We start from the raw sequence: 26,096 nt of genomic DNA on the forward strand, positions 1-26,096 counted from the left end.
CATATACCAATCTCTATTGATCTAAGTAATGATCAACTAGATTGAGATCAAGAAAAACTTATGGTACTTGAAAAGGTACATAAGAATAGTTCTTGATTCAAGGAAATAAAGATATGCTAAAAATTGATGCTACACGCATAAACACTGGCAAAGGATCAAGCAAGATTCCTTTGGAGTTAACCATTGGCAAGAACGAGCTATACGCATCGTGTTTTGAAATGGAAACATGGATTGGAGACCATGAGTTGTTGCGTGGGAAATTAAATATTAATTTCTATATTCTGACATACAGATGGAAAGTCTTCCACATATCTATGAACTGCTTGGATAGGTAAATCCAAACAAAGCACCACTAGAAACCTTACAGTTGAAGTAAAAATACTTATTGCCTAAGAAGAAATGAAACAGGGTTGTTTACGTAAAGAGTTCTTCACTGAACTTGGGTAGATCACATGTCTGTTGACTTAATGGTTCTTCATTTCAAAATGCGTGGAACCACTATTTAAGTAAGAAAGACTAGTTCACATAATAAACAAACTCAAAAGATCTTATCATCCTATCTCGAAAGACATTCGATGAAAGGGATATTAAGATTAGCAAAGCATGATAACTAAACCTATGCAACAAGTGAGAAGCAACACTCACATTGTAGCACTGGTAGTCAAGCATAGCTTTGAAATCCATGAACTGTTTTAAAGATGGGTTTGAGGCCCATGGTTGTAAAACATTAGGGTTGAACATTTATCATATATGAAATATATTTTCATATTCCATTTAATCTTGATTTAGTATTAAATGATGAGTCCCTTCAATTTGACGATATATTCAATATAGACTGTCAGGACTAGTCCTGTGACTAAGAAATGTCTATCAAGTGAACTAGAATGCAAGAAAACGTTAGTCGACTAGAATGCAAGATGACTAGTAGTTCCGTTTCTTGAACTATGTGGACACGGCAATGTCGCAATCATTTGCATAGATACTTACTTTGGGAAGACTAGTATCGGACAGACCTATGAAACTTTACTGTAAGAGATGAAAATCTGTCATAAGTAAATTTCATTAAAATTATTAGACACTAATCCTCAATACCTGAGTGATTTGAGATTACTTGTTTGAGAACTGCTTACTTTGACGTTGTCAACCGTCGCACCGTAAAAGGAGGTTATAAAGGCAACGCTCGGGTAATCACCTATCAAACGAAGTCTAATCTCAAGATCGCAAGATTGGGATTGTCCTCCCATGAATCGGGATGAGATGCTGAAAGTTGTACAAGGCCACTCGGAGAGCTAGAAACTGTAAAATGCATGGCCGTGCTCAGATGAATCATAGGCTATGATTATCTGTTTATTTGTTCAGTTGAACTCTGAAACCGAGAAACACCTCTGGACATAATAAGGATGACAACTCTTACCTTATGTTCAAGAGCAAGCATCGAGTGACAAAGGAATTAGGAAATGCACACTTGTCCCTAACGACAAGTGGGAGACTGAAGGAAATAATGCCCTTGGTCCAAGTATGCATTTAATGGTAAGTCTAATAAATGCGGTTCAGTATTAATTATACAAGTTAATAATTCAGTGAGATCAAGTGAACTGTATGCCTAGCTAGAGGCCGCTTCAGTTCAAGTGGATTAGTGATATTAATCCACAGCTTACTCTTGACTGAACCCGTAGTGTCACACAAATAGTACGTGAGCGGATCAAGTATTTAATGGAATTAAATACTCCATCTGTGGATATTCGGAATCGACGGATCTTGGTTTCAGTGGGAGCTGAGATCGTCAAAGGCAAATAAATGAATACTCCGGAAACGATAATATTGCCGGAAACGGAAATATGGATCGTATCGGAAATATAAATATTATCCAAGTCGTAGATGTTGCCGGAAACGGAAACATGGTACGTATCGGAAAATATTATCGGAAATGGAAATATTGCCGGAATCTGAAATATTGCCGGAAACGGAAATATTGTCGGAATCGGAAATATTATCGGAATCGGAAAATAATTCCGGAAACGGAAATATTAAATATTCGTTTGAAACGGAAATTAATTCCGGAATCGGAAATATTAAATATTGTTCGTATCGGAAATGAATTCCGGAATCGGGAAATTAATCGGAAGCGCGTCGTACGAATTACCATCGGACGAGCTTGCTAGATGAAGGCCCAGCGCGAAGCCAAGCCCACGTCCAGTAAGCATAGCGCACCGCACAAACAGCCCAAGGCCACGCCAGGCCCAGCGCGCGCCTAGGCTGCGGCAGCTTCTTGGGCTTTTGCGCGGGCATGGCCTGCGCGGATGCGGGTCATGCTCGTGTGTGTTTGTGCTTACGTACGAAACCTAAACCGTGTAGGATTCGTTTAAGATTAAATTCCTATGTCTACTAGATAAATTAATTAATAGAGTTTTAATTAAATTCAAATTCATTCGTTTCCTAGTAGGATTCCAATACCTTTTCCATACCCTATAAAAAGGTGATTAATGCTCACAATTTATGACGAGTTTTCTAAGTATTCAAGAGAGTTTTAGGCATAAAATTCAGTCATCTATTTGCCTCATAATAGCCGAAAATCATAGTGCCTTTGGGGCGATTCTAGTTAATTTACCTAAGGCAGATCCGGACGTGCTGTAGACTTTCAATGGAGGGACGACACTTGGAGTCCTAAAGACTTGTTCTTGTTCGGTTCGGGCGCAGCAAGGGAGGGCAAGCTACAAAGATTATGCATCCTAAATTATGCTAATTGTTATGTGGCAATTAATTTGGCATCCTGGCTTTTATGGTTTTTTCGCATGATTTATATTCATTTATATGTATCATAACCTAACATGCATGACAACCATCGTTTGCTTACGATGAAGATATATTAGACGACATAATAAAGGCTTGTATCATCTTACACAACATGATAGTTGAGGATGAACGAGATACATATGTCCGAGCTGATGTGTTACGAATTTACTATGAAGAAGACCTTTCGAGATTAACCGCAACAGTGAATAATGGTGAACCTTTTGAGTTCCAGACAGGACAACCCTTTAGAATTAACTCGTATTTGGGGAGAAGAACAACTTTATATAGCAGTCAAACTCATCACTCTTTGAAAGATGATTTAATTGAGCATAACTGGCAAAAATATGAAGGCAATAATCATTAAACTCATGCCTTGAAGAAGAGTTGTCATTTTAGTGGTTGCGTTTGATTTATCGTATTTAAATTTTTATTCTTCATGAGTTTAACATACTTTACTTTGGCTTTATGATGCTTTAGTCCATAACATAGTGTGCTTAGTTGTTGTAATGTTCTGTTTATCCGAAACTTGTCTTGTTTTAGTCCATCTATTATGTATTTTATTCTATTATGTCATTTTATGTTATTTACATTTATAAAATATTTTCAATTAAGTTTATAGTATTAAAAATGAATAAATATCGAAATCTTACAACCTTTAAAAGCAAGGAGTTTGTTTTCACTATTCATCCAATAGTGTACAACCTAAAAAGCCCTTAAATTTCTCACATTTATCATTTTTGCCCTGCGCTGCCTTACCCATGATGGTAAATGATGCCACGTTCTCTTTCACCCATCTATTTCCTTTTTGTTTCTCTTTTATCTTTCCTCTTTTATCGACTATGGGATCTTCTTCCCCCTTCCATTTTCAACAAACCCTAGCTCTCATCTCTGCAATCTCCTCTGCCCCCTTCGCTCTCTCCTTCCAGCATCCTAGGGGTTTTGATGTTTTGGTGTTTCAGATTCGGCAGTGGAGCTTGATAGCAAACACAAGGAGAATGCTATTGTTCTTCCCCTTTTGTCGATCTTTCTAATATATTGGGTGTTTCTGTGTATCTTGGTGTTATTTGAATTTTCATAACTAGAAATGGCGAGAAATGGAAACCGAGGTGGTTAAGGTATATAAATTTCATCTTTGTCTTCCCCCCCCCCCCCTAAATTTGCCCGATTTAAACTCTTTCTATGGGTTTTAGGTTTTGTTGAATTTTTTCGATTAAAGCTAGGGTTTAATTGATGATTTCTTCTTAATTTATTTATGGTTTGTAATTTCTTATTTTAATTGATATTTTGTTGATGTTTTCGACTGAATCTAGAGATTCACATGCTCTTTTCTCGGGTTAGATATTTTTAGATGATGTTGTTTGAATATTGCTTTTTTTTTATGTGGGTTTTTCCCATTTAAGGTTTTATCCTCCATGCCACTTCTTTTCCCAGTTCGAAGTTGCTATGATTTGCAAAAGATGTTTTTTTGTTCGTTCTTAATTGGTTGTGCAATCGGTTGTTTTTTGTAGCGTTTCTGCCGCGTCCAATCATCGACAGGCCCGACCATTAGGAGGTTTGGTCGGACCTACAGCACCGGGCCCAAAATTTTGGGGGGGCCAAGTTTTTTTTACTGTTATTAAAGCTTAAAAAAATGATATTACACACCTTTTTCGCAACTTCCCTTCCCCGTGAATATGTGAGTTCCTCAAAGTCTCAAACCATCAATAACTCTTCAAATTCTTTCTCCTTCCCATTCTTTGATTTCTAAAAATCAGTCAATTAGAGAATTAATTCCCTTAATTATCTCTCCTAAACACCAAATTCTTCTCCTGCAATTATGAAAAAATTACCGTTCAGCTTTGTTTTCATATCTATCAATCCATTCAATTCAATTTCTGAGAATACCCACCTAAATTCGTGGTGTTCAACCGATAAATTTCATATGAATATATATGAATCAAGATTCAAGATTTATTAAGCATCTAAAATTTCGCATTTTTTTCAATTCAAAAGAGGGGAATTGGGGAAATTCGTGTTATTTGGAAGGCAGGAAGGCGGAAGCAAATCACTAATCAACAATCAATTTCTTATTTCTTCTCTTTCTTCGAATCCGTTCTTCGTTTGGCAAGGAATTCAGGTTGTATCTTTCTTTAATTCTTTAATTCTTTAATTCTTTCGTTCTTCGTTCTACTGTTCTTAATGATTTTAATCTTTTATATTTTTATAATTTTATTGCTATAATTTTTATGTATTTTTTAATTGTTGTTTGATTTTTCAATGATGAAATATTTAATATTGTATTTGTAATTGTAGTTATTCTATTTAAGTTTTCAATTATTGAATTATCAATTATGCCTCCTAAAATCAGGAAACATAAATCTGGTTCTGAAAAACGTAAATGGAAAAAAAGAATGGAAGAGTTAGATTTGTCTCTAGGGGATCTCTGGATAAGTTTGTTGTAAGGGAACCACCTGTATAGAATGAAAATAATACTGGTGGACCTGGTGGTATAGAGCAGCAGAATGTAGAAACTTTAAATGAAAATGATAATTGTGCTAATGGAAATGATGGTGATGATGTGCTTTTAAACGAAAACAATAGTGTTGGTGGAGATGAAATTCATGAAAATAATGAATCTGATCATAATCATCCTATTGACAATGAAATGGACCTTGAAAATGAAAATAATGATGGTGGGAATAATGTGGATGATAATGTGAGGCAAGAAAACACTACAAACCAATCTGAAATTTTTTACACAGTAGATATATTTGATCCGAGAAATCGGGATGGTCTTGATTCTAAAATGATTGATATTTCAGAAGTCAAAGGTCCTAAAAGAGATTTGTCTTTTGATAAAGGTCCCAGAGATAGATTATCTAAGCGGTTTTCTGCAACTTTATACCATAGAGTCTTATCTAATGGAGAGAAGTGTGATAGAGAGTGGCTTGTTTATTCGAAAGAGCTTGATAAAGTTTTTTGTTTTTGTTGAATTTTTTCAAAAAAAGGTTATGGAAGAAGTCAATTAACTAATGAAGGTTTTGGGGATTGGACACATGTTAGTATAAAACTAAAAGAGCATGAAACAAGTCCTGAGAATTTTAAGAACATGGGAATTTGGTATGATTTGTGTCTAAGGTTGCAAAAGAATGAGACTATTGATAAAGTCTCTCAAAAACAACTTAATAAAGAAACAGAACATTGGAAAAAAGTTATACAAAGAATCATTGCAATTACAAAATTTCTGGCAAAATATAATTTAGCATTTCGTGGTACAAATGAGCGACTATATCAAAGTAATAATGGAATTTTCATGGGCTTTGTTGAAACGTTGGCAGAATTTGATCCTGTTATCCAAGAGCATGTCCGGCGTATTACTAACGATGAAATCCATATTCATTATCTTGGCCATAACATCCAAAATGAGTTAATACGTTTGCTTGGTTCTTTAATCAAATCTGAAATTATCAAGAAAGTTAAACAAGCAAAGTATTTCTCTGTTATTCTTGATTGTACTCCTGATATTAGCCACCAAGAGAAAATGTCTTTAATAATAAGATATGTTGATGTTTCTTCAAAACCCATGATTATTGAAGAGTCTTTTTTAGGATTCCTAATTGTGAATGACAGAAGTAGTCAAGGGCTTTTTGATGTTTTACAAAAAGAGTTGAAAGATCTTGGTCTTGACATAAATAATGTGCGAGGACAAGTTTATGGTAATGGAGCAAATATGAAGGGAAAACATCAAGGAGTACAAAAGAGACTTTTAGATATAAATCCTAGATCTTTTTATACTCCTTGCGGTTGCCATAGTCTAAACCAGTTGCTATGTGATATGGCTAATACTTGTGGTAAAGCTAGGGATTTTTTTGGGATCATTTAACGAATTTATACGTTATTTGCAAATTCTACAAAAAGGTGGAAATTTTTGAAAGATAATGTTAAAGGATTGACTCCTAAGTCTTTATCATCCACTCGTTGAGAAAGTCGTGTTGACAGTGTTAAAGCCATTAGATTTCAAATGATTGATATATGTGAAGCTTTACTCCAAGTAGCAGAAGAAACCATTGATTATGATAACAAAGGATTGAGTGAAGCTAAATCTTTAGCAGAAAATGAGCTTTGTGATTTTGAGTTTTTGGTAGCAATAGTTATTTGGTATGAAATACTATATGCTGTTAACTTGGTTAGTAAAAATTTACAATCGGATGATATGCTACTTGATGTTGCTATTGAAAAAATAAAGTGCTTGGCTTCTTTTTTTGAGAAATATAGAGAAACAGGTTTTAAAGATGCCCTTTAACACTGCCAAGGAGATTTCTCTAGAGATGAATGTTCATCCTGTTTTTCCTCAAAAACGTGAAATTTGAAGAAAACTTTTTTTTGATGAGAATCCAGATGATGCACCATCTGTTTCACAATCTGCAAAGGAGTCATTTAGAGCAAATTATTTTTTATTCATTATTGATCAAGCCATTGTTTCTCTTAAGAGGATATTTGAGCAATTTCAAGAATATGAAAGTCTATTTGGCTTTCTATTTACTTCTTATAAGTTGCAGTCACTTGATGATGAAAGTTTGAAGTCATGTTGTGCTAACTTTGTAATTGCACTTGAGGATAAAGTGGGCAGTCTGATATTAATGGGGACAAACTTGAAGGAAATAATGCCCTTGGTCCAAGTATGCATTCTATGTTAAGTCTAATAAATGCGGTTCAGTATTAATTAACAAGTTAATAATTCAGTGAGATCAAGTGAGCTGAATGCCTAGCTAGAGGCCGCTTCAGTTCAAGTGGAATTAATGATATTAATCCACAGCTTACTCTTGACTGAACCCGTAGGGTCACACAAATAGTACGTAAACGGATCAAGTATTTAATGGCATTAAATACTCCATCTATGAATATTCGGAACCGACGGATCTTGGTTTCAGTGGGAGCTAAGATCGTCACAGGCAAGAAATGAATACTCCGGAAACGATGATATTGCCGGAAACGGAAATATGGATCGTATCGGAAATATGAATATTATCCGAGTCGTAGATGTTGCCGGAAACGGAAACATGGTACGTATCGGAAAATATTGTTGGAAATGGAAATATTACCAGAATCGGAAATATTGCCGGAAACGGAAATATTGTCAGAATCGGAAATATTACCGGAATCGGAAAATAATTCCGGAAACGGAAATATTAAATATTTGTTCGAAACGGAAATTAATTCCGGAATCGGAAATATTAAATATTGTTCGTATCGGAAATAGATTCCGGAAATGGAAATTTAATCGGAAGCGTATCGTACGAATTAGCATCGGACGAGGCCTGCCGGACGAAGGCCCAGCACGAAGCCAGGCCATCGCCCAGCAAGCACGCACGCCACAGCCCAGCGCGCACAAGGCCGCGCATGCGTGGGCCGCGCTGCGTGGGCTGCTGCTCGCATGCGTGGGCAGCCCTTGTGGCTGCCGTGTGTGTGTGAGTTTGAGCTCATGCGAGATTCCTGAATCTGCAAGAGTCAGTGTATGATTAAATGTCTATTCCTATTGGATAAATTGATTAAGTAGAATTCATGTAGAATTCTAATTCCAATTAATTCGCATCCTACTAGGATTACGATTCCTTTTCCATAACTCTATAAATAAAGGCCTAGGGGTCATAATTTATATACAAGTTTCAAAGTATTCAAAAGTGAGTTTTTGAGAGAAAATTCAAACACCCATCTTGCCCCAAAAGTGCCGAATTTTCTGAGTACCTTAAGGGCGATTCTAGTTGGTCAATCTTAAGGCGGATCCGGACGTGCTGTGGACTTTCTACGGAGGGACGACACTTGGAGTCCTAAAAGACTTGTTCTTGTTCGGTTCGGGCGCAGCTAGGGAAGGCACGCAACAAAGAGTATGCATCTAAACTATGCTAAATGATTATGTGTAAATAATATGTTTCCTGGGTTAATGGTTGTTTCCGCATGATTTATGTAAATGTCATATGTATCATAACCTAACAGTGGTATCACGAGCCCCTTATTATTTTCATAATCTAAATTGCATGAACATGGTTAAATATTACAAATTTTCAAGAATTAAAAGGGGTGATTAATTTTCGTAATTGTTAATTAATTGCAAATTGCGTTTATTTAATTATATGTACGCAGTTTTTCGGCAGTTTCTTCATTACTCATCCGAATTGAGTGATTTTTGTGTCAATTCCGCATGTAAAAGGCATTCTAAAATTTTGACAAAAATAGTATTTTTCTGCCGAACCCAGAATTCTCAAATTCGAAGCCTAACTATGACTTTTCGAAGGTTTTAGTTTTTCGAATGCAAAATTTCGTAAATTTAAGATGTTAAATTAAATATTTGCGATTCTTGTTGATAAATCTTGATTTTTTGATTGACCTACAGCATATGTTTAACAAGTTTGAATGCCTAGTCTTGTTAATTATGCAATCTAATTTGTAATTATGATTAATTTGTTGAAAATTAGAATAATTTAGAATTAATTTGATTTTCATAATTAATTGTAATTTAATTAGAAACCTATGATTAAAAACCACCATAAAAATTGTAAATTTACGATAAATTTTAAATTTTTATGACCTAGACTTGAATCCATATCAATCGGAAATCAATTGGATAATAAATTTTCGATTTTTCGCCCTAAAATTATGAAATTAATATTATTTATTAATTTGTCATTAATTTTAAATATAAATTTTAAATTTTATGCGATTCGTTCAAATAACTTGCACGCGCGAAGCAATGGACGCTTCGTGTTACCCTTAAGGGGTGTTGTATAATGCGGGCATGCGACGACGAGCAAGGGAGCTCGTCGCCCGTGCGGCACGAATGCAATGAGCAAGGCCGTAGTGCACGAGCACAAGGCAGCAGCCCTGCCTTGTGTCGTGTGCCACGAGCAATGAACGTATGGGCATGGGCGAGGGGCGAGCCAAGGCAGTCGCGTGTGGGCAGCAGGCGAGCTGCGCCACAGCGCGCGCTGCCTCGCACAACAGCGCGCAGCCTCGTGCGCAGCGAGCGCAAGCTCGCGTGCCACGAGCGCTGCGCCCAGCATCACTCGCGCGCACCAGCGAGCGATCTCGCGCGCCAGCGCGCGATCTCGCGCGCCAGCGAGCGATGCAGCGCGCCCAGCGAGCGATCTCGCGCGCCAGCGAGCGATGGCTCGCGCGCACCAGCGAACGATCTCGCGCGCCAGCGAGCGATCTCGCGCGCCAGCGAGCGAGCCAGCGCGCCCAGCGAGCGATCTCGCGCGCGCACTGCGAGCGATAGCTCGCGTGCGATGGGGCGCTGTGCGGAGGCTTGCGTATGGGACAGCAGCAGCTATGCAACGAGCGCATGGGCTGCGCGCACATGGCCAGCAATGGCTGTGTGCGTACAGCCCATGGGCGTGCAACGCGTAGGGTGTTTGCGTTACGATTAGATCGTTTTTGAATGTTTAATTTGAAAATTTCAGTTCACGTAATTTTAATTGATTTTAAAATTAATAATTTGAATTAATTTCTTGGATTTTAATTTTGAATATTATAATTATAATAAATGGCATTTATTCTAATTATTTTACTAAAATTAAAATCATAAATTAATTTAAATGTGACTGAAATTAAAATTAAATTTTTGGATTCAATTATAAATTTATATGAGCTTTAAATTTTAATTAAATTTGTATGTTTCCGGTTAGACTAGAAATACAATTTTATGTTTAAAATTAGTAAAGCATATGAATTTATTGGTTTGAGTGGGAGTGCTTTTAGTCATAAACTCTTGATTAGGTCTACAAATCCTTAAGGTTAAAACAACTCGATTAGAATTAATAAGGACTGAATAATTGGTAGATTATTGGTGACCTTGATTAATTGCTGCAAATGTTTACGTGATGCATAATGTGTTTTAACTAACCAGCTATGTGGGCCATTCATGATAATGAATGGGTGAATGGTATATATTGTACATGTACTGTTTTGCAGGTTATGAAGTGACTAGTATGACCCAAATAGGATAGAAAATATGGTCTGCGTACCATTAATTTGAATGTAATTGGTCTAAAGCACCAAAGTTATTTTTCAATTCAAATATGGTCTGCGTACCATCAAATAGTTGTAATTAGTTATAACTTATCCTATTTGAAGAAAATGGTGCCTCCCACGGAGATTTTCAAGACGGACTTTGAAGTCAAAGCTTCAAGATGAAGTCGGGCCATACTAGATCACAAATATCTTATGCATGTTTTAAGTTATTTATTGCTTTAAATATGTCTTAAAATGCATGAGATCAAAAGCTTGATTATGTTGCATGATTAAGGATTTTAGTTCACTTAAAATCTAACCAACATAGTAAGAGCCTTAAGTTCCAAACTTAAAAATTGAGTTAAAAGGTGCCATGCCAAAATATACACTTGCTTGGATATCCTTTACATCAATCTAGTAATAGTTTTCGCTCAGCGAGGTGTTACTTATTGGTCCTAAAGGGGCAAGGTACACAAATAATTGTGAGTACATGTTAGTTTTGGTGAAACTCAACGATATAAGTAAGGAGTCCTTTTATGTCGTGGCAAAATCGATAGGTTTACCTAATAAGTTCTTAGACGTGCCTATCAACCAAGAGTAGTTTCTAGACTATTAGCAAAAGGCTTTTGCTTACCTAAAATGTTTTAGAATTGAGTCGACAAACTGTGCTTAATTCTTCAATGGTTTTAGGATCTTGGAATCATTTTATTCACACCTGCCGGAACAATAAAATTGAATAAAATGCTAATAACTTGTTTGAATTGCATGGTTGCTTTAATTTCAAGTTATTATTCATGATAAATGTTTAGACTTTGCATGCTTCAATGTATGTTTTAATTATTGTTTATAATTAAATATCTTGCACTGCAATAAATCCTTTTAGAAAGGTAACAGTAAATTTCCTCGATTGGTAGTGAATCCAAGAACGATTCACGGAAAAGAGAGAAAGTGAGCAATTTAAAATGTACGTTTCTTATATCGACTTTTATGGTTGTTTTCGAATATCAAATTCAAATGGCAAACCAATTGGTGCTTGTGAATTCAAAATACACTGTAGTTTTGAGATCATAAAGCATTGAGCTTAAACGCTCAGCTTTACCAATGGTTAACAACCTAATATCTTTGTCCATTTAATTCTCGAATGAGTCTAGTCCCTAGACATTCGAATAGATCGATGCTTAGAGAACTTTAGAAGCTTCTGGTAAGATCATCTAGTTGAAACTTAATATTCAACATAAATTAAATGTTAAGAACCTTGTTGGGGTGACATTGGACATGTCTAACAAGTATAAAAGTCAACACTAAAGAATTCAATTCTTAAGACTATAAGAAAGGGTACAAGAAATAGGAAACAAGGAACAAATGAAAGGAATTTACGATTCCGTTTCTACCTATAAATTTATGTTTAAAGAGAAGTGACCTAGCAATCAAACTTCCTTGGTATCATATACCGCTTGAGGTTCTTACTTCGGTAAAAAACTCAAACAATGGAAGCTAGGATACACTAATGACCTACAAGTGAGAAATGAAGCATGGCAATGCTACATTAGTTGTAGGGTCATCTAGTTTGTTTTAAGTCCTTTCAAAGGCTGGAACTAAATGGCTATTTTGTTCCATAATCAACATACCTAAATTTCTGTTTTCAAACACAGAAAGACTCACATTCAAAAAAAAACAAAGACAATGTTTGTTTGTTTATTTGAATGAAATGGTCAATTACAGGTTGAGTCAATATGCTTGATTAAAACAAACAACTCTTTAAAGAACTTTACTAGGTTCAAATCAAACCCTTGATTTGAGTTCCATTAAATCTTTGGCATTGTTGCTTAGACCATATCAACAAGTTAACATTCATAAGCTCTATTTTGATGGACTTTTGAAAGTTGGTTGATTTCTAGATCAACTTAAGACAAGCTAGTCTTACTTGTTGAAAGTAACAAAGAATATGAACTATTGTTAGAACGCCTAGACGATAGAGTTCAAAGCTAAAGAAAGGTTTTATGACTTTATTATTTCACATGGATTTGAGTGAATATAGGTTTATTTACTCAAATGTGATATAAGTTGAATCTGTTTGGCTAGTTCAAAGATTCAAAAGTATAAAATCCACTTGGCAAGAAATCATAAAGATCTAGGTTAGATCATGTTGATGATTACTTGAGACCAAATATGATCATCAATGATTGTGTGTTGTAATTTCACAATCTAGGTCCATAAGATATGGCATATCTTAGTTGGAATAATCGAAGTCAATTAGTACTTGATTCGATCAATGACGGATCATAAAGACTTTTCCTATAATTTCTAAAACAAAATGCTCAACTACCACCAAACTAAACCAATTTCGTCAAAGCTATTGAAAAGTAATTTCAGAATATCTTTTCATAATATATCTAAAGAGTTCCTAAACTCAGTGGGAGCTTAGTGTTTGTTATTCAACAAACTAAGGCCCAAGTATAGATATATGTTTCATTGTGATGAGACACAAGGGTATTGTTTCTACCACAAATTTTTGAGAACATAATGTTTGTTTGCTCGAAATAATGTCCTTTTGGAGATTCGTTTCCAAAATGACAAGTGGGAGAAAATAGACCTCGAAAGTTTTCGAGGCGAACAACAAACATAAACGGACATTCCGGAGGCTTTTCGAAGTGCTTCAGAAAATCCGAACTTATTCTTTAAGGACTTTAGAAGTGGCTTTAAAGAATAGATATCTCTTAGAAGACTTTACAAGTGCTTCAAGGAGAACAGAATATTCAAAGGACTTTCAAGTGGCTATTGATATTCTATTGTTTGATGTTCTATACCCAAGAAGGCATAGAATTCAAGTCACTGAAACTATGAGATTCTTCTATTAGATAGTGAAGAAACATAGAGATCAGGTCAATGAAACTATGAGATTCTTCTATTAAATAGTGAAGAAACCTACAACTTGCAGTCAAACTATTATCATATAGATTAATGAGTTTGTGACTTGTAAGAAAGCTATGACGAAACCCAGATTCCCTAAAATGGTTAGAGGCCATATATAGACTCAAATGTTTTAAATGGTTAGAGGCCATAAAACATACTCAATGTTTTGATGACAAAATTGAAATTTTGTTGATTTGCAAGAATAGTTTCACACCTATTGGTTGCAAGTTTGTTTTAAGGATAAAAACCATCAAACATGAATTGTGTTCACACACAAAGCTAGATTAGTTGCTAAAAGTTACAAGCAAATTCACGATGTGGATTGTGTTGAAACCTCATGCAAAATCGTAATGCTTCAAGTCTATAATTCAAGCAATGATTGCATATTGGTAAATATGGCAATTGGATGACAAAAGTATTCCTCAATCAAATGTTGGAATAAACTATGTACATGGTATGTCATAGGATTTGTGGATCCAAATAAATGCTTGAAAAAGAAAGCTAGCTTATGAAATCTAAGTCCAGATTTAAGCAAGCAATTGGGAATTAGAACTGTATTTTAATGAAGCTAATAAGTATTTTAGTTTCATAAAATATACATGATTCTTATAGATATATAAGAAGTTTAGTGGGAGTACTTAAAACTTAATTGGTCCTATGTGTATTACACACATATCTCTCTATTGTGAAATAACATTCAAATGCTAATGACTTAGATTTGAAATTATTCATCAATGATGGACCATGGCGAAACTTAGTACATACTGGGTATTAAGATCTATTTACAAAGATCTTATGATATTGTTTTGGATTAAGTAATGGCATTTACTAAATCAAACACGAAAGTCTCCATTGGAGATATTCGACCCATGTGAATAAATCTAAGTAAAGGATGTTTGAACTATGTATAAGCATTTACTAAGTTAAACATCAAAGGATCTAAATAAGATTCTTAACCTATATTATATGTCAAAGAATTTAGCTGAATTTAGTATCTACTGAAACTAGATAAGCTAAAGTTACATGAATAGAATTCAATTGGGAATTATTCTGCAAAAGAATTTATCATGTATGATATAATATGAGGATCGCCAAAAACGTATCGTATGACTTTAGGCATGACGAACATATACCAGTCTCTATTGATCTAAGTGAAGATCAACTAGATTGAGATCAAGAATACTTATGGTACTTGAAAAGGTACATAGGAATAGTTCTTGATTCAAGGAAATAAAGATATGCTAAATATTGATGCTACACGCATAAACACTGGCAAAGGATCAAGCAAGACCCTTTGGAGTTAACCATTGATAAGGACGAGCTATAGAGCATCGTGTTTTGAAATGGCAACATGGGTTGGAGACCATGAGTTGTTGCGTGGGAAATTAAAATATTAATTTCTATGTTCTAAGATACAGCTGGAAAGTCTTCCACATGTCTGTGAACTGCTTGGATAAGTAAATCCAAACAAAGCATCACTAGCAACCTAAATAGTTGAAGTAAAAGTAATTATTGCCTAAGAAGCAATAAAACAGGGTTGTTTAAAGTTCTTCACTGAACTTGGGTAGATCACCTGTCTGCTGGCTCGATGGTTCTTCATTGAAAAATGCGTAGAACCACTCTTGAAGCAAGAAAAACGTCTGCTAACTTGATGGTTCTTCATTGCAAAATGAGTAATACCACCATCGAAGTAAGAAAGACTAGATCACATAATAAACAAACTCGAAAAGATCTTATCATCATATCTCGAAGAACATTCGATGAAAAGGATATTAAGATTGGCAAAGCATGATAACTAAACCTATGCAACAAGTGAGAAGCAACACTCACGTTGTAGCACTGGAAATCAAGCATAGCTTTGAATTCCATGAATTGTTTTAGAAGATGGGTTTGAGGCCCATGGTTATAAAACATTGGGGTTGAACATTTATCATATATGAAATGTATTTTCATATTCCATTTAATCTTGGTTTAGTATTAAATGATGAGTCCCTTCAAATTTGACGAAATATTCAAGATAGACTGTCAGGACCAGTCCTGTGACTAAGAAATGTCTATCAAGTGAACTTGAATGTCAAAGGTTGAAAATGGTCCCTAGTCGGAGTTTTCTATAAAATTGGACGCATAGAAAACGTTAGACGATTAGAATGCAAGATGACTAGTAGTTCTGTTTCTTGAACTATGTGGACATGGCAATGTCATAATCATTTGCATAGATACTTACTTTGGGAAGACTAGTATCGGACAAGACCTATGAAACTTTACTGTAAGAGATGAAAGTCTGTCATAAGTAAATTTCATTAAATTATTAGACACTAAATCCTCAATACCTGAGTGATTTGAGATTACTTGTTTGAGAACTGGTTGCTTTGACGTTGACCAACCGTCGCACCGTAAAAGGAGGCTATAAAGGCAACGCTCAGGTAATCACCTATCAAACGAAGTCTAATCTCAAGATCGCAAGATTGGGATTGTCCTCCCATAAATCGGGATGAGATGCTTAAAAGTTGTACAAGGCCACTCGGAGAGCTAGAAACTGTGAAATGCATGGCCGTGCTCGGATGAATCATAGGCTATGATTATCTGTTTATTTGATCAGTTGAACTCTGAAACCGAGGAACACCTCTGGACATAATAAGGATGACAACTCTTACCTTATGTTCAAGAGCAAGCATCGAGCGACAAAGGAATTAGGAAATGCACACTTGTCCCTAAGGACAAGTGGGAGACTGAAGGAAATAATGCCCTTGGTCCAAGTATGCATTCTATGTTAAGTCTAATAAATGCGGTTCAGTATTAATTAACAAGTTAATAATTCAGTGAGATCAAGTGAGCTGAATGCCTAGCTAGAGGCCGCTTCAGTTCAAGTGGAATTAATGATATTAATCCACAGCTTACTCTTGACTGAACCCGTAGGGTCACACAAATAGTACGTAAACGGATCAAGTATTTAATGGCATTAAATACTCCATCTATGAATATTCGGAACCGACGGATCTTGGTTTCAGTGGGAGCTAAGATCGTCACAGGCAAGAAATGAATACTCCGGAAACGATGATATTGCCGGAAACGGAAATATGGATCGTATCGGAAATATGAATATTATCCGAGTCGTAGATGTTGCCGGAAACGGAAACATGGTACGTATCGGAAAATATTGTTGGAAATGGAAATATTACCAGAATCGGAAATATTGCCGGAAACGGAAATATTGTCAGAATCGGAAATATTACCGGAATCGGAAAATAATTCCGGAAACGGAAATATTAAATATTTGTTCGAAACGGAAATTAATTCCGGAATCGGAAATATTAAATATTGTTCGTATCGGAAATAGATTCCGGAAATGGAAATTTAATCGGAAGCGTATCGTACGAATTAGCATCGGACGAGGCCTGCCGGACGAAGGCCCAGCACGAAGCCAGGCCATCGCCCAGCAAGCACGCACGCCACAGCCCAGCGCGCACAAGGCCGCGCATGCGTGGGCCGCGCTGCGTGGGCTGCTGCTCGCATGCGTGGGCAGCCCTTGTGGCTGCCGTGTGTGTGAGTTTGAGCTCATGCGAGATTCCTGAATCTGCAAGAGTCAGTGTATGATTAAATGTCTATTCCTATTGGATAAATTGATTAAGTAGAATTCATGTAGAATTCTAATTCCAATTAATTCGCATCCTACTAGGATTACGATTCCTTTTCCATAACTCTATAAATAAAGGCCTAGGGGTCATAATTTATATACAAGTTTCAAAGTATTCAAAAGTGAGTTTTTGAGAGAAAATTCAAACACCCATCTTGCCCCAAAAGTGCCGAATTTTCTGAGTACCTTAAGGGCGATTCTAGTTGGTCAATCTTAAGGCGGATCCGGACGTGCTGTGGACTTTCTACGGAGGGACGACACTTGGAGTCCTAAAAGACTTGTTCTTGTTCGGTTCGGGCGCAGCTAGGGAAGGCACGCAACAAAGAGTATGCATCTAAACTATGCTAAATGATTATGTGTAAATAATATGTTTCCTGGGTTAATGGTTGTTTCCGCATGATTTATGTAAATGTCATATGTATCATAACCTAACAAAACTGTATGTCGAGTTAAGGTTACTTAGAGAATTTTTGCCTCGACGAAACATGGGGCCATTAGATATCTTAATGTTCTTGAAAGGTCATGATTTTTTTCCTAACACATTTGTTACATACAAAATTTTGTTGACTGTACCTGTCACCGTTGCATCGGCTGAGAGAAGTTTTTCTAAATTGAAGTTGTTGAAGTCATATATGAGATCTACGATGACACAAGAAAGACTCAATGGATTGGCGATGATGGCAATTGAGAACGATATTTTGGAAACAATTGATTATAAAGATATAATTGATGATTTTGCTTCAAAGAATGTTAGGAGGATGTGTCTTTTTAAGTAATAAAAGATCAATGTCTTTGGTTTTGTTGAGATATTATCATTAATAATAACTTAGTTAATTAGCTTGTCTTTGGTTTTGTTGTCTTAGATTCTGGTTTAGTGGTTTGGTCTTGGTTTCTGGCATATGGCATGATTCTGGTTTTGTTTCCTTAGATTCTGGTTTGCTCAGGCCAATCTGTTGTTGTTGTGTAGGCCAGTTGTTGTGCAGGCCTCTTGTTCAGATGTGTTCCTGCTGTGCAGGCTGCCAGGCTTACTGCAGGTCTGCAGTTGTGCCTGACTGGTGTACATGATGCCTGATTGGTGCAGCTCTTGCACTGTGTCTGCTCATCTGCTACATTGTATCTTTGTTGTTGTTGTGCTCTACTGCTGCAGTGCTGCTTGCTCGTTGTGTTCTTGCTCTACTGACTGCTTGCTCGCTGCCTTTTTGCTCTGCTGACTGCTTTCTCTAATGCTCTGCTGACTGTTTGCTATGCTGATTGCTTGGTCTGCAGTGCTGCTTGCTCTAATGGCTACTACTGACTACTTGCTCTGCTTACTGATGCGTGCTCTACTGCTGTGTTCTGCTGCGTGCTCTACTGCTGTGCTCTGCTGCGTTTTCTCCTGTGTCAACTGTATTTTTTTTGAAGTAGCTGTGTCCACTGCAGTTTAGTATTTTGTGTTGATTGGATAGTGTTTTGCATTTGCTTGTGTAATAAAAAAACGGAGTATGCCTTATTTACAAAATAAATAAATAAATAATGTTTATAGTTAATAATTGCGCTAAAAAAAATTAGGGGCCTCATATGAGCTTCATTGATAAGCTTAGCACCGGGCCACCAAATTGCCGGAGTCGGCCCTGATCATCGACAACCTTTCAACCCCATCAACTTCTGGGTAATCATCTAATTTAAATTTTGGTCATTTTATTTTTCTGGATTATCATTTTATTGGTTAATATTTGATTTTTGTGGTTTCTTTATTTATTACTTTTGATATTTGGGATATGGGTGCTATCTGTTCTTGAAATGGGGTTTCTGGAAAAAAGAATCATTCTCCATAATACGGAGCATTATATTATTGATCATTTTATTTTTTATGTTGGTTGATGATAATGCTTGATTTAGGTCTGAATTATTGTTAAGAGATTTTGTCCTGTTTTGTATATTAATTTTTTTTAGTACTTTTTCTAGGGCTGATATGAAAGTGAAAACTAATTTTCATTTTTATTTTTGGGCAATAGTGGGGGTGTTGTTGCTATCATTTTAGTAAGGAATAATATAAACTACAGTGTTATTTACAAAAGGGAAGCAAGTTTGACAGAAATAATTAACTTCAAATTAATAATAAATAGAAAGTAGCTATCAATTATCAAGGTATAATGTATTTTTGTTAATTACTGGAATTTGATGCTACTACCTAATCAACTACCTTAATTTTCTATTATTTTCTTGATTTGGTTTGTACTATTTATGAATCAATGATCAATTACTTTATCTGGGCCGAGGAAATAAATTTTGTTGTAGTGCTCATTGTATTTTATCATTATTTGAGTGTTATGCCTTTGTCTAACTCTTACTCTTCCAAACATGTTGTATAAGTAGTATGATGGTGTTGATTTGAAGAACATTGTTCTGACTTTGTTGATTTTCTGCTAATTATGCAGGCATAGAGAATTTAGGTCAATTGAAAGATGGAATCTTTGATCAAGCCAAAGCACCGAGCTCTGCATTTGATGTGTCTAAGGTACCTTTGATGTTGTCCGGGAATCGAACAAAGAGACCTGATATACTTCGAAAGTTTTGGATTTATCAAGATGGATGAGACATTTCAAATAAGCGTTACTGGCGGTAAGGGACTTTTACTTATTTAATTTTCTGGTTTTGATTCAATTTAAGGGTTTCTCAGTGTTGGTCAGCTCAGATATGGTCATATTTTAATTTATTTTTGGTTGTTTGTGTGTTAGTTTGTCTTTAATTTGATCTTTTCTGAAATGTTTTTTAAGGAATGTATTTGTTATGATCTTAGATACTCTTATCACTCCTGAAGTGATGACGTCCAAGAGTGGTTTAACATCAGTATCCTAAAAATCGATGAAAAGATGAAATTTTGAATGTTGAGGCTCTGGATATCTACGTTTGCTAGAGCCCAACGCCAAATGCATATACTTTAGCCATCAACGGTAAAATACCATTTATTGTTGTCCATACAAGTCTCTTTATTGAGCTTTTGTCTTAAAAAGAGTTGCACTTATCAGTACCATATTATTCTTGCTTCTCTTACCTCGTTTCCCCTCAGTTAGTTCTTGTAGGGTAAAGGGTAGTTCTTAATCATAATAAAAGTTGAATGTTGGTTTCTTTTTAGGTTTATGATTTGATTTTTAAGTCAATTTCTGGGTAGGAATTAGTTTAATGGAAGATTATCGAAGTTGTGTTTGATGGCCCTTTGAGTTGGTTGTTTGATTGAAGTAGAAATCTCCCTCAATCATCTATGGAAATTTCTTAGTTCGTCATTGTTCTCTTCAAATTAGGTTTAGGTTGAAAGATATGATTCCGTATTTATGCAGATTTTTTGAAATTTGTCTTTGGGGTCTAACAGAAGTTCGAAAGGGACTGAGTTAGGAGAAGTAGAGCCAAAAGTCCAATGTGAATTCTTGATTCATCTTCGTGTAAGATATTTTTTTCCTGTTTCCATTTGTGGATGGAGTCAGTAGGTTCACACTTATTTTGATCAGATCACTTACCCGTTAAAACTAATTCTCTTATATATAGGAATACAATTAAAACTGATAATAAATAAAGGGATAAAATATGATCAATATGATTCATACTTTATTGAAAAAGAATTGTGTGCTATTTGCTTGCTCTTTATTTGGTAGGAAGAGTAATAACTTCTGGAATTAAAATGCAGGTAATGTCCTGACCGTCCCAAGTACATGGGCCCCTTCTCAGAGCAGACCACGTCATACCTTACTGGTGAAATCCCCATCATGGGATACTGCTGGACTATCAGTAGACCCTTGAAACCTTCGCCAGGAACCGTGAGGTGTGAGCTCAAGGTCATAAACTCTTGGTGGGATATGCTTGGTGCCCTGCGCTGTGTATTCTCCGAACTCTTATTAAAGAGCGGTGTCAGATTGGGTGAAGGCGCATGGTTTAAGGACGGATCCTATTTAGGGAACCCAATACTTGATACCAGATTTTCGCTTGTCTGCCGAAGTTTAAAAAACAACACCATTGGTTATCTGCATCAGCCATCCAATTAAACATGTTGAAGAATTAGTAAGTCTTAATTAGTAAGTCTTACTACCTCTCTACTTCTCTTGTGTTTTTTTTACAATTACACTACTAGAATAGGCTCATTTAACAAACATATATTAACGAGGAAGTCAAGATTCAATCGTTAATGCTTTAGCGCGCTGAGGTACTACGACAAAACATTAAGTTCCTCGTAATCGGTGAGCAGAAAAAGAAAAAAAATAAAAAACAAAATAATGTGTTCGTCGTTATTTCCCATTTCAGCTCGCAGATTAGAAAAGCCGCCTCAAATTTCAACCTAAAACCCAAATTTGTGATTCTCAAATCCTTTTTACTTTCTAGCCCGCTCTCTCTCTTTCCTACTTTCATTGATTTTTTTCCTTCAAAATGGTATACGAGGGCCGATTTAGTTTTTTGGTTCAATTGTTTGAGGAAGTTGAGTTCAGATGTGGCTGTCAATTCTCAATTTGAAATAATCAAACTATGGTAAATTCCCTATTTTTCATGATATATTAGTTAATTCCAAATCTATTTTATTGGGCAATGAACTAATAGTTTGATTCCTGTTGATTACCAGAAACGGTACTTCCATGTCGTCGTCTTCATCCGAAAATGAGGAACGAATCAGCAAATTACCATAATCAATCATTGTAGAAATACTGAATCTACTTCCGATAACAGATGATGTTTGAAGCAGTCTCCTATGAAAGAAATGGTTGTATGTATATTCCATATCTATTTTCAATATTGTATCTCATTTTAAATACTCCAGATCTTTTCCGTGAAATTTGTTAATCAAATTATCTTCTTCCACAATATGCCCAAAAATCGATTGCATGTACAATTGTTTACGGCTTGAACTAATAATTTGATTCCTTATAGTTATTTCTACTATTGGCCTGATATAGTTTTGTCCTTCTAATTGCAGTTTAATCTCCAAATTCATGTCTCAAAACCCTCAAATTTCTTATTTCCTCATTATATTTCATATGAGTTTGTGGTATTTCACTCATGTGAATGGTCTTAATCGAGTGGTTGGGTATCTAAATTTCACCAAAACCTCAATAAAATGGTAATTTTCTAAGATGGGTATTAAGGGAATTCAATTTAGGTTCTTTCTTTTACGGAAATTGTTTAATTGACTTGATTTTTTATTTTCTTTCTTTAGAGAATAACTCTTTGATGTTCAACAACTCTTATTTTGTGAAGTAATGTGAATATGTGATTTTTTTACCTACTAGTAGCCAGACAGGTATTCCTCTATTTTCAGTTCCTCCCCCCCTGTATTATTGAAAGTAAAGGAGTGATCCACTTGTAGGTATATCTTGTTTGCTGCATTATTTTGTTGTAAATAGTGAAATTTGTTACATTTTTGTTGTCGCTAATGTTCTAAGAGATTTTAAATTCTCCAGAAACTAGGTTTCATCAATTCAAAACCCCTAAAATGTTTTGGTTTTTTCTTTTTCTCAAATGCAAGTTATGGCAATGGTTAACGACTTAACGTAGTCAATATTCGAAAAATCCTTATACTCTCAATTAGCACGTGGTTTTAGAGTAGTCATGAAATTAACAAGATAAGCTACTTCGTATGTTGTTCTCTTGTAGGAAATTGACGACTCTGCAAGGAATGGCAAACGACTAAGCGATAGCAACACCGACACTACGGAGGCACGGACCATTAGCATTGTCTATCAGAGAACCAAGGTTTGAATTATCATATACATCGTATTGTTGAATCACGCTTCTTTGACATTGCAATTTTGAGATTTCTCATCTATATTTCATCTAATTTCTTTTTGTATGTAAGTTTGATGTATAATTCCCTAATTGGTATTACAATTCATTTACTCTTAACATGAATTGATAATTTCCTTTTCAATAATCTGTGATTATCCTTTATACATCCTTTCATATTCATGTTAATTTGGCAATTCTTAATAATTCTTTTTATGATTATGCTCAAGAATTCATAAGAAATTGGTTGAAGAAAGAATTCGCGAGGATAATAAAATGAACTTGTTTTGTAATTTTCGCAAAAGTTTTTTCTAGAATCTAAATTAAGAATGGATAAAGGATTTTTTATGTTAAAAATTGAACTTCGTATAGCAAGTTTTGGCAGGGGTAGAGGATCTATGACAATGTTTGATGAAGAGCCTAATAATCTTCTTAGTGTCTACTTATCAAGCTAATATATATCACTACTAAAATTTATGCATTTAACGACCAATCCACAACGAGAAAACAATAATTTTGTCGTTGATTGGCGATATAAACCAGTGTATTACGACAAACTTAAGTGGGGGTCGTAATTAGTTCAGGAAAAGATCTAAACGATTCAATTTTTTCAAGTTCATGTTCATATTAAGATAAATGGATTGGAATATCTTGAACTAACCCAACCCATTCAATTTAACAGGCCGAAACACTTGGAACTTATTCAACCTGTTTGATCAATCATTTTCGTCACCTGACCTGCATATCTCAACACTAAAATATACTTTATTGTGATTGGCTTTGTTGTGCCATTGTGTTTTTTCAGTTTTGGCCAACCCCTTATTTTTAAGTATTTTGATATTTAAGATGATGTTTCAAAATTGTAAAAAAATCTATAGGTTTTAAACAGGTACTCTTTATTTCTTTTTATTTTATTTGAAACTTAACTGTGGCCCAACCTATTTATTTAAAACGGTTATTTTGTTAGCTCTTTTGAAGTAACAAGTTAAAAATATCAGCATCAACCCGCTTAGTTTGTCTCAGGTTCATTTTAAGCTGTGATGTGAGATTAACTCTTGACTTCTCTAATATCACCATGAGTCCATGAGTGTACACAACCACACTCATGCCGTCTGAATGCTCCCTCGTTGTTGAAGAGCTGAAGAGAACATCATTGTGTTTTCAAGTAAGTCTCAAAACCATGGAGATCTCTAGGTTCTGTACTGCTGATTTTGCCGGAGTCTATTTTGACAGTTTCTTTATGTAGTGTGCTCATGGAAGGGCAACAACTGTGTCTATGGTGAATCTGAAGGCATTACAAAAGGGGGTCCTGTAGCTTGGATCCTGGCATGAATGCTCTAAGAATACCTGCAATGGACTCTGCAGGAAGGAGATAACTCTTGATCGTGCCAAACGTAGACTAAATATGGTAAGAGGCTGTGAATGAAAAACTAAGCTTGATATGGTGGTAAATGTATATAAGCTTCATTTTCTTTACACAATTTTGTTTTCTCTTGTAGTTCTTCGGCATTTTCATTTTGCTTTTCTTTTGTATATCGTAAAAAATAAATTGGATCTTCATTCTCTGGTTATCTTGTACTATCTAAGTGTACAAGCAATAGTAGATGTGTATATCCTTCATCCGTTCTTTCGAACCTGATAGATTTATAATATTGCTACACAAACTGACATATTTGGTGAGTGGGGAGGACGGAGGTTATGACTTATGAGCGACAGATTTATATTACTCCTACACAAACTGACATATTTCATCCACAACCTGATCCTACACAAACTAATGTTGCACTTTACTCTCTATTTTTTCTTTGTCCTACTAAATGCCATGGTTATATGTGTTACAGGAGGAAATTCAGAAAACAATGGCAGAAGAACCAATTGTATGATACGGTACAAGAAGAAAACAAAGCACTTAAGAGTCACATGAGTTCAGTTGAAAGGTTATATCACTTAAAGAAGTGTTACTACAACGGCTTAAGGCTCCAAGAGAGGAGACTTCAACTATTTAGATTTTATTTTGTTCTATTAGATTGAACATGAGTTATTTATTTATTAGTGTTTTAGAATTTAAAGACAACGAGATGTGATAGTTGAGTTCACATAACTTGAAGTTCTATTTTCAATTTTTTTTATTAATGAAATTTTCATTTGTTTTGATTGATTAATTTATAGTTTTGTATATTGTTTCATAGAGAAAATGTAGGTGTTTTGAAGAATGTAAATAATGTTGTTATGATTGCAATATTAACTACAGAATAGATCATCGTTATTGCCAAAAATTTAATTTTTTTTACCGTTGGAATGACATTTTACGATGGTTTTTTTGGTCGTTATTTCTTAATTTTTCATCGTGAATAAGTACTTAACGATGAAGTATCATGTTGTCGTTATTTTTTAACGATGAAATAATAATTAGTCGTTAACTTTTAACGATGAAACAATAGTTCGTCGTTAACTTTTAACGATGAAATCCTAAATTCGTCGTTAACAATTAACAACGAAACCATAATTCGTCGTTAATTGTTAACGACGAAACGGTATTCCGTCGTTAATGGTTAACGACGACATGATATTTCATCGTTAATTTCGTTAAATATTAACGACGAACATCGTCGTTAAAGCCAATAACGACGGAACCTGTTACAACGAACATCATGACCGTCGTTAAAGGTTTTAACGACGAAAATTGAGGCTTTTAACGACGAAATTGTTCGTCGTTAAATGTCATTTTTCTAGTAGAATGTGTTTATTGTGATGCATTAAATTATCACCTTTAATTTGTTCTCTAGGTTTGTCGTCCCTGTGTGCAAAACAGATTGTAGTGTAGCTCAATTGTTGTTATTGTTATCACTTACATCTCTTTGGAAACCTTTGTATATTGTTCGTTATAATTGTTAGATTTTGTGTATACGATCATTCAATTCAACTCAGTTTCTGGTCAACTATTTTTTGATTCAAGTTCCTATTTTGTACTGGTACTTAATTATAATCAACCTGTAAATTCTTGCACCTCCGAAAAACATTCCTCATA

The 26,096-nt window shown here is 35.2% G+C and overlaps 1 long non-coding RNA gene and 1 pseudogene across 4 annotated transcripts; both read left to right on the forward strand.

Annotated features, from left to right (window-relative positions):
• Positions 1-3,632: 3,632 nt before the first annotated feature.
• Positions 3,633-21,100, forward strand: LOC110778408 (uncharacterized; annotated as a pseudogene).
• A 380-nt stretch (positions 21,101-21,480) lies between these two features.
• Positions 21,481-25,316, forward strand: LOC110778407 (uncharacterized). Of its 4 annotated transcripts, none has more exons than XR_002530801.2 (6): positions 21,489-21,820; positions 21,912-22,052; positions 22,940-23,038; positions 24,092-24,233; positions 24,315-24,476; positions 24,910-25,299. It is a non-coding gene; the product is annotated as an uncharacterized lncRNA (long non-coding RNA). The 4 variants fall into 4 exon arrangements; XR_002530800.2 differs by having other exon boundaries at positions 21,490-21,820; positions 21,912-22,049; positions 24,910-25,298; XR_008926274.1 differs by having other exon boundaries at positions 21,481-21,820; positions 22,940-24,233; positions 24,910-25,316.
• Positions 25,317-26,096: the final 780 nt, after the last annotated feature.

This window comes from Spinacia oleracea, chromosome 1 (assembly GCF_020520425.1).
Source record: "Spinacia oleracea cultivar Varoflay chromosome 1, BTI_SOV_V1, whole genome shotgun sequence".
Lineage (NCBI taxonomy): Eukaryota > Viridiplantae > Streptophyta > Magnoliopsida > Caryophyllales > Amaranthaceae > Spinacia > Spinacia oleracea.